Source organism: Alosa pseudoharengus, unplaced genomic scaffold (genome assembly GCF_046254945.1).
Source record: "Alosa pseudoharengus isolate Yale_2024_CS ecotype anadromous, Long Island Sound unplaced genomic scaffold, YU_APseudo_1.1 YU_APseudo_1.1_scf_11, whole genome shotgun sequence".
NCBI classification, from domain to species: domain Eukaryota; kingdom Metazoa; phylum Chordata; class Actinopteri; order Clupeiformes; family Clupeidae; genus Alosa; species Alosa pseudoharengus.
Window position 1 is genome coordinate 16668030 of NW_027468576.1, and position 10912 is coordinate 16678941.

Below are 10912 nucleotides of genomic sequence, written 5' to 3' on the forward strand. Positions count from 1 at the left end.
GTCCCTGTAGGGAGTTATTTATAATTTGGCCAGATTGTTTCATTTTCCTATCCCACAACCCCCACACTTTTAAAAAGCTTGACACGCCTCTGATTTATCTGCATCCATGCCTGTCAAGTCCCTTTGCGGGGAACGTATTGAACGATCCACACTACACACGGAGAAAGCTTAGGGTTCCTCCTGCCCTTTACGTGGCGTAGTCAGATTAGACATTAAGTATTCTGCATGGCAGGTACCACATCAGTATCCCAGTTGATTCTTAATACTATAAGCAAGGACTCAGCGGAATGTTACAGGGTCACTTCCTCTTCCTGGCCTGTACCTTTTTGCCTCTCCATCTCCTCCTGAAGATAGCGGCACTCCTCACAGATGGCATTCTCCATCGTCTTCTTCCCCAAGCCCAAGTTTTTGAGCGTGGTCAGTGTGAAACGACGATGCGTCCTCCATTTATGTCCACTACTGTTGAACAGACCCCCTAATAATCACAGATGAACAGCTGACTTGAGCATCATATTCGTGGCAGTGAAAGGAACACAATGCAGTTATTTTACCTTAAAATAATGGATTCAAACTCATTCTGATACTCTGACTTATATTACAGAGAAAGAAGTCTCTGACATTGGCAATGTGCACCCTGATGGCGCACCATGCAACATTGTTGATTGAGTAGGATCATGAGCCTAGTGGTTTTTGACTACCTGGGTACCGTCTTAGCTCTAAATGACGTTTAATATTGACACAGAGCATAGATATTGAGTTCACATGAAAACGCCTCAAAACACACCTCTATCAAAAATGAAATAACGATGGTGAGTGAATGCTCTCCTCGCATAGTAGGCTACGTTAATCAAATAATTTAGCTTCAAGACCCGCTAACTCTCTTCCAGAGGTGGAGGAAGTACACATCCTTTACTTCAGTGAAAGTATAGATACACCTTGTAAAATATTATCAATTCAAGTGAAAGTTGCTGTTGGATTTTTACATAAGTTGAAGCAAAGTACTTGCTTTTAAAAATACTTAATTATTCAGAAGTTACGTTTTTTTCCTTTTTAATGTATTGCAATGTAATAATTATTTGGCCATTAATAAGGTATGCATCCTTTGGTCGGTCATAGGACTAGAACAGACCTTTAGTTCCTTACATGTAGCAAACATATTTCACCTATTTGTATAATTCTGCAACTGTTCAAATGGGAATTTGAAACATTATTACATTACATTTAGCAGACACTTCTTGACCAAAGTGACTTACATATGTCAGCTATATTACAAGGGATCACATTGTCCCCGGAGCAACTTGGGGTTAAGTGCCTTGCTCAAGGGCACAACGGTGGAAGCTGGGAGATGAACCAACACCTTTCAGGCTACTGCACGCTAGCCCAGCTCCTTAACCACTACACTACCACCGCCCCAAACGGATACAATAATATAATTTTATTAGAATAGAAAACCAGATAACTCAATTGAGTAGATTATTTATTGTTTAATTATGTAGCTATGTGGTGAATGTCAGGTGATTGTCTAATTTCATTCCAGTTACACAATGATCATGGAGGATAGCCTGGTTAACACCAGACCACTTCTCAAATGTCACTTGCTAATAGGTTTGTCTGGGTTCTCCTAGGCTACATGGAGGATACTCTGATGAAGACTCTGTTGTCACCATCATTACCACAGTCAATTCATCCAAGTTCAAATTGAACTATTAAAAAAATGAACATCAAGATGTGGGGTCAATACCACAGCCAATTCATCCAAGTTAAAATTGAACTATTGAAAAAATGAACATCAAGATGTGGGGTCATTAACACAGCCAATTCATCCAAGTTCAAATTTAACTACTGAAAAAATGAACATCAAAATGGTGTATCGCATTATTGCATTTAAAGAATCAAATGTGGTTAAAATAACGAGTACTTCATGCTCATATTTCAAATGTAGTGGAGTCAAAAGTACAGTATTTGTCTTTCAAACATAATGGAGTAAAAGTCACAAGTTTCCAAAAACAATACTCAAGTAAAGTACAGATACTCAAAAATAATACTTAAGTACAGTAATCAAGTAAATGTAGTCACTGTCCGCCCCTACTCTCTTGATTATCTGAAATCTGGAGGCAAAGACGTAAAGGAGCCTAATAAAAAAAATGCTTATTTAAAGAAAAGTGGTCATATGGATTTAGACATTAACATAGACATTAACATACGGTGTAGCGAACGCAGTTACATAAGCATTTTTTCTATGTGAATTTATTTATTTTGTTAATATGAATATATTTTACTTTTAATATCCATTATATATTTGTGTATTTTTTGATTATTATGTACATATTTTTTGGAAAATTGTTTAATTAACAACGTCATCTGACCACATCAGCAATTAGGTCATCACTTGGTCACGTGATGCCTTTGATATGGAATGTGAGTTTAATTGCATACTCAGTCGGCGTGTGCAAGCGGCAATAGTGAGACAAAGGACTGTGAAATATAAAGAAATGGACTTCTAGCGACTCCTAACCTTCTGGTTGGAGGGGCACACGGTATGGACAATTTAGTGAAATAATCTTGTGTTTGAATGTGTGTGAATTATGTTTTTGAGAGCATTTATATTTTATGTAATAAGTTTCAGTTAAACAATTCATGAATAGGAACATGACATGAACAAATGTATTTTATTTCAGTGTTCACGGTGGTCTTGGGCGTGTATGTGACAGAAAAATCCTTTAATAAACGTTTGGAACCATCAGTCGAAGCGTTGCACTTTCATCAACCAGTGAGAAAAAGTTGGGAGCAGCTATATACGGTATGATCAATCAACAATAATATTGATATCAAAAGCTGTTTTTAAGTAACTACATTGTCCCTGCAGTGAGTTTCCTGAACAAAATCAATGACTGACTACTCAGTTCATATAGAGATACATAAATCATAAATCATAAATCATAAATCATAAATAACACATATATGGCATGTACAGTAATGACACTGATTAATGGAAAAATCTAATTTCCAGGGGCGCAGGAGATATTTTGAAAGTGAGGGGGACCAAATTGTGAACACAAACCCATAGTGAGATCAGATTTCCAGATATTGGATCGCCACCTCTGGCCCACTTTCGACCATCATATTTTAAACTTGCCAGAATATTAAGATAATACCATTGATTGTTTTCAAAATATTTTTTGATAAAAATGGAGAAAACTGTGAGATGAGCACAACACCAGATCTGCCCTCAGACCAGCTTCTTGCTATGTGCAATTTTTTTTTTTTTTTTTTAAGATTTATTTCACACTACTTGGGCCAATGGTAGAATACTGGTCACTACTTGGGCCAATGGTAGAAAAAAGCAACATGGGATGTTGATATTTTATGAAGCCATGAATGAATCATCATGCCTATGATCCAAACATAGACTACATGATCAAATAGCCTAGTTAGGCCTACTTAAATTGTCTGTAAACCAAATAAACTCTCCACTGTGTGTTTGCAGTTAATATTTATGCAACGTTAGAACTTAACAAGTGTTGGCTTAACAAGTTACCAGTCCAGAACACACAGAAAATTGCAACAGAAAGTTGCCTTTATAATCAGAAAGTTGCCTTTATAATCAACTATTTGTTCCAACAGCATTTATCAAAGCATTTATAAAATTGAAAAAAGAAATTACATAAGAAGTAAAATAAAATACTGTTAGTGTAGTAACTGTATCACATTATCCCAAGCTTCAAAGAGCTCCCCACGTCTGTGACAGGCAGACGTGACACCGCTAAATTCTCAGCTTGTTTATACCCCACACTGAACGCATAAGAACGCTAGGCCCATCACTCTGGGGTGTGGTAGCCTACTCTCTGGGATTTATGCACCAAGGTAACTGAAGTATCCAATTTGTGCCTTGAAATGTTTGAAATAAATGTCTTAGAACAAAAACGTTGATAGACTTGTATTTTATAGTTAGGCTAGTGAAAACGAGTTGATAAGTAGGCTAGTTGAGTTTGTTATCAATAAACATAACAGCTAATGTCATGTTGAGCAGGAGGAGTTGAGCACTAGGCTACCATAAATCCTCAAATTATGCCCGGCATTGATTCTATTTATAGCAGGACAAATAAAGGCAGGTTCCCATATACAATTTCCTGATATACCAACAATTGCCATCAGTCCACTAGAAGACATTGTTTCGATTTAAGTCAATGAAATAACACCTCTTCTTAATATTTTATTATATGTTGTATTGTATTTTATTATGTTGGTTGGATTAATAGCCTACGGTTGGCAAAGAAAAGTCGTTTTCCTACCATGGGTCTCCAACACAGTTCTCAAGCTCATTCTCTTGCCGACCCTTTCGAGCTAATTGCCAGAGGCTGAAGCCTTAAACACAATTGTTGCGACTCAAGGCATTCCAGCCTACAAATTTTATTAAAAAAAGTACTAAATGATGCATAATTAAACAATAACTCAATTTAGGCTACGCAAAAAGGTTTCCATTAGGGCCTACAGCACAACCCCTATTCAATGAAGGGCTGCCTTGTCTCGCAATAAACAGCAGTGGAAATCCTGACACTTTTTCAACTGCATGAAACTTAACAATGAACCATCAAATATCTCCCAGATTTCAGTGCCCATCAGTCCCAACATTTAGAAATATAATCATACAGTCCAAAAGTAAATTAAATCCCAAACCAAACCGAAAATGCTTTTGATAGCCTACCTGTATGCCGCTCCAAACGAAACGCATGTCTAAATGCAGGTTAGAAATATTTAAAAAAGCCTGCCTCGAATACCAGCCTGCCAAATAAAGATGATGATGAATGTTTTTATATTTTATGATTGTTAGTAGACAAACTGGCAGTATTACAGTATTGTAGATGGCTGTGGTTAGTGATGTGATGCTGTTAATGGGGAGTTTTACATAGTTAGCGCAAATCCTATATGTTATTATTTATTTAGCGTACCTATAAGGCTTTTTGTCCTTATCAAAAGTGAGGGGGACGACGGCTGTCTCTTCAGCACTGCGGGGGACATATCCCCCACATCCCCCGTGCCTCCTGCGCCCCTGCTAATTTCTCACCATCTGCTTGGCTGACTCTATCAGCCAATGGGCTAAAGGGCCGCTCCACAAAGTTCTCAGCTTGAACCACAAGAGCCTCTTTCACCATTTTATTGCCAGTGACAAACACAGTATGATCTCGGCCCAGATGCAAAGCAAAAATGTTGCCATAAACCTCAGCCATCTACAAAGACAAAATTGAAAGTTAGCCTACCTTTGCCTTTAAAAAAAAAAAAAAAAAGCAGAAAAAAGAACCCTCTGAAATTTTTGATTTTAGAATTAAAGGTTGTATCAGCGGGGTAATGTAACTTCTGTTGACGTTCAAACAAAACATAAATCTCGCTACTCCCTCCCTCTCCCTCCCGTGCAATTGAATTTCTCCTAAACGCGCATCTCGTCGGTGAATGGCCACTCTAGAATCTTTGGTTGGAACACTGCTTATTTTGGTTTTGGGTGGTTGGTAGTGTGGGTACCTGATCTGCACGGGTTACCAGATCTGCATGATTACGTCACAAAATACATAAAATACATTCTGATTGGTCTATTAGCCGTTGCACTTCCAGAATTTCATTGGTCAGAATGTTGATTGCTGTTCGATAATTCGCCTGAGTTTATTGTTTTCTGTTGAAGGACCCAACGTAGGCTACAGGAAGGAACGCAAGTGTCTTTGAAATATTGAACTAGCCGCCCATCATCTATTGTGACGTAATCATGCAGATCAGGTACCCTGACCCGTGCAGATCAGGTACCCTCAAATATTGAACTAGCCGGCAAGCCGCCCAATCACCCAAACACCTATAGGCAGAGGTTAAATTGGGCCGGAGCGCAGCTCCGTCTCCTTCAGCACCAAATATTATTATTCCACTAGAATTATTTTTCATCTCCTGGCAAATACATGGCATATGAGACTGAATAATTAGCAAGACTAGCCTAATATTGAACTTCCGTGGCCCAGTAAAATCTCAAGTTCAGGTTTAATTTCTCGCGGTGTACTCGTCACACAGATATCACGTGAACGAGCGGAATCTAAGCTGTCCAATGATATTAACGCCAAGTGGCTGTGATAAATGGTTCGCGAGAAACTTAACATTGAACTTGTAATGAAATGTAGACCTAGTCATATTTGCATTCTGCACACATCTCTGCACAAACTATTCACTCAACACAAGGCGAACCGTATCACAATAAACAGCAGACCTTGCCGAATACGAGGATATAACGCATACATCTGTAGGCTACAACAATTAGCGGTTCCCGAGTAATCCGTTTTTTTATATTGCAATACATTTCTACATGGTCTCCAACTTTGGGCCAAAATTATAATGTATTCTCATCTAAACTATTTAGCCTACAGTATGTCAGTAGAAACGTTTCTGTAAATTGCTTATTTGAGTATCCAACCATCATGTTTGTTATATTGCCAGATGCTATAATATAGCCTAATATAATATAATATACTAATATAATATAATGCTTCTTAATGCCATGAATGCAAAAATATGAGGGGAAAAATCATGAGACGCAAATTATTTTTTCTTGATATAAAGGCTGACATAAGACATATTGCATTTAAGACAAATATTATCACATCTACTTTCCCAGATATGGGTAGCCCAGACTGTCCTGAAAAAAAGGAAGATATAGCATGTATAGATGCTCATTACAATGACCAATATAACTCAATAACCAATATGACTAGCTTAAGCCTTAGATTAACTAGCTGAACACAGGTTGTTTTGCTACAGGCTACTGCATAATTTCATGGAGTGCTGAAATGTACACTATTTTTGACCTATTTTTGAAAATATGCTTTGTGGTTGTGAATTTATTGCAGTATCATAACTATTCTGTGTGTGCATGGTTAAAACTCTGAACCGCAAAATACTTTAGGCTACAGCACAAATATTTCCATCCATATATTTTATAATAATTTTATATAATATTATGTAATTATTAAGTCTAACCTCTGAATTTCTTTTGAAAGTGCACCAGATTGATGCATTTAAATGTTAAAATATACAAAATTTTCTTACGGGGGAGCATGCCCCCGGACCCCCCTAGGGGGGCTTGTGTCCCAGTGCAGTTTAGGCCTAGTGACACCCCTGATGACGATGAAATGGACCCTGGAAGATGTTTTGAGGGGCGGTAGAGATTGAAGATGTAAACCCAGAACTGTGCAGAATCAGTCATTTTGAAGTAGGCTATAGAACTATGCATTTAGTAGAAAACCCCTAAAGAGAGGCACAACATTAAAGGTAAAAATAACAATAAAGTAGGCCAGGGATGGATTACTGCACGGGCCTACCGGGCCCAGGCCCAGGGGCCCAAGGGGTCAGGGGGACCTGAAGCCCAAGCCTTTGCACGGAATCATTGCCTCAATATCAACAAATCAGGATAGGCTATGAATCTGATTGAATTTAGTATTGGCCATCCCCAAAATGCACCAGATTACAGGAAATCACCCCCCTCCCAACAATAGTAGTCCTACCTTACATTAATACTGGAAAAAGAGCCCATTTGGTGTAAAAACACATTGTCATTTTACAGCGCGATTTTGAATGATGACCATTCACCGTAAATAAGGGCTCCCCCTCCTTACAAAAGCCAATTTAACCACTGCCTATAGGCCTACCTACCGTTTTTGTAATATAAACAAATAAAACATTAGTTTCAGTATTAAATTGCAAACTTCTAGCCTGTCAATCCTTGAAATACAGAACTACCAGCTAGCCACCAAACATCGATGTACTGTCTTACTTATAGGAACGTATTTCCAACCTCAGTGTAGACTCACTTATTAGCTAGCCATCAAACATCGATGTATGTATGTATTTCCAACCTCTTACATGTGTCACTTAATATTCATTTCTATACAAACCAAGACGGCGGATTCCTAAAGAAACACAAGCACCCACACCTATATCTAAATTAGCTATGTACAAAAATACATGTTACCGTGACTCAAAGAGCTGTAAACAGTGTTGAAGGTTGCGTGTAGAAATCCGCTTGGAGCTCCAGTGGAAATTTGAATTGCGAACTAGCCTGTCAAACCTTGAAATACAGAACTACCCAGCTAGCCACCAAAACATACAGTCTTACCTACTGTTTGTAATTTAAAGAAAACATTTGTTGCAGTAGGCTCCTAAATTGCAAACTTCTAGCCTACAGTTTTTTTCAATCGCTAACAAGCGCTTAACCATACTTCAGATAGCCTACTTTTTCTAAACTCTTAACACAGACTCACACCTACAAAACACAATTGGCCAAATGGATAATTTTCTTCTCAAAAACACATTTTGTTAAACATATACTAACACATCTTTCTCTGCACACACTAACTTTACCAAAACACTGGAAATCAGACACAAAATGAAATTATTCTGTCATAGAATAACACTTGTTTTCACTTCACAAGGTACATGCAGTCAATCAAAGTACACCAGGTTTCAAAATACTGGCTATTGTTGACATTACAAAAACTGCATAGATTTTTATGTTTCAGTTTTACAGGTATTTGCATGCAAAACATGCAATCCACCGTTTTTACACTAAATTTCACTACTGTCAAACAGCAATACAATAGCATTAGCTAAATAACTCGCAAATATGAGCTAGTTTATGGTTGATTTCACTACTGTCAAACAGCAATGCAATAGCGTTACACTTAAGAAACATAAAAATAGATCAAAGTATAACCTAAAGTTAGCTTATTTTTCCACGATTACAGCAGGGTTAATCAGACAGCGTTGTTTGCAGTCGTAGGTGACGTCACACAAACCAGCCAATCACACCACTGTCTGCACGGGTTACCAGATCTGCATGATTACGTCACAAAATACATAAAATACATTCTGATTGGTCTATTAGCCGTTGCACTTCCAGAATTTCATTGGTCAGAATGTTGATTGCTGTTCGATAATTCGCCTGAGTTTATTGTTTTCTGGTAGTGGTAACTGGTAACCCGTGCAGATCAGGTACCCACAGTAGCACTGTTGCGGTCTATTGTTTTTGTGTAGCCTATATGTCTCGGAGCCTAGGCTGCCTAAAGAGACACGTTTTTTGACGGTCTGCTTATGGGGCGGGCAGCCAGCGGATCGTGAGGAAAGTTACATGAATATGATCATTATGTTTGGGCCTACAGATACAACCTTTAAGGGCTATCCAGTAACATTAGGCTAACATCTGTTTAGCTTTGCAATATTACCAAAATGTCATATCACAATATCATATCATATCCCCCAGATAGCTATACCACAATATAACACATTAAGGGGGGAAAATAATACATGCCATTGTTCATTGGTGATGAATAAAAAAGAGGTTTAAAAATCATCTTTTGGCATTTTTCATTGAAAACAAAGAGGAAAAAACAGCCTTTCTGTGAAGAAAAGAATATCCCCATAATGAAATAAATATTGTTAACAAAAACACTTGTGCCATTGGCACCCCCTTGAAAATCTTTTCATTCATTTTTTCATTCAACTTCGAAAAGGTAAACAGAGTGCTTATACGTTCAAGCAGTGTACACTGTTTTATTTAGGTACAGTATAAAATTGAAGTTACAGAGATGTCAAACACCCTAGTCATTCTTTGACATGGTAAATACAAGATAACACACAATTAAAAAAATGAGAATGTTTATTGTCCTCTATAAGTCAGGACATGAGTATAACAAAGTCTATACAGTATTTACAATTAAAACAGTAATTCAGAATCAAATGGATAAACTTTCCTGGGAAAAGAACCAAGTCTATCTTACCCCTACACACAGTGAGAAGGGTGGGCTGAGAGGCAAAACATCCCTAACGGTCACTGTTTAAGAGATACAGAAAAAGTAGTTTCTTGGGATCACCATGGCCAAAAGTCAGAAGTGGCCATTCTAACAGCTTATTTAAAAGGCATGCCAGGGAAAAAGCTTTGACTGGAATTGTATTCTGTAGTCAGGTGAAAATAAAATGATTCTTTTTAAGGTGGTTCTGGCATACATGGAAGGTGTGTGATGTTCCTGGGCTGTTTCCAAAATCCCAACAGGAAGTTTCCTATTCTGAACTCCATAGAAAATGATCACTATATTTTTCTGAAAGCTATATCTCTGTCTCTATTACCTCTGGAGTAAATTTTCACCTGACAGCAAGCTGGATCTGGTAGCTTTGGGATCTTAGAGCCCTTAACTATGAAGTGAATAGAGTATGGTGACTCACAATTGTAGATGACGACATGGACAAAGCCCTAGTTAATTATAAAACAGTAGGGCTGTTTACTTCTGGTGTGGGTGAGCTATCGATAAATTACTAGGCTACTGCTTTATTTTTTATATTCCTTTTCCATTAAATAAACACTGTGCAACAAAGAGCTAGGCCTAGGCCTAGCATTCAATTAACATACAAAGTAATTTCGGTCTAGTCATGAATATTTCATCATTATTATCATAACTGCAACTGAGTAAAATAGTAATTTTTCCATTTTCACCACAGTTACCTGTAGGCTAGAGCTTGAGGCTACTTTAACCGTCTTCTCTAGCAGAATGAACATGTTTGCAATAAACTATGTAAAATATACAGTATAAATGATCATTAAAGCTATTCAATGGCATTTGTTTTAATGATATGGGAAAAGAAGAAGTTGAGTTTTTTTCTCACCTTGGTTAGGTAAATATGTGGTTGTTTGGAGTCAATACTGAAGAGGTTTCCCACGAAGGGTAATGCCAATGGCCCCGGGGGATAGTTTGGAGGTTTTCGATTCGTCAGGTAGTTGAAAATTAGAAGGAATATGACAATAAAAAGCATTAAGCCCTTTAGGTCAAGCAAATTCAATATCATATTAGGCTGCATGTTTGAGAAAAGGTTATTGTACTGCAAAAGACCTAAT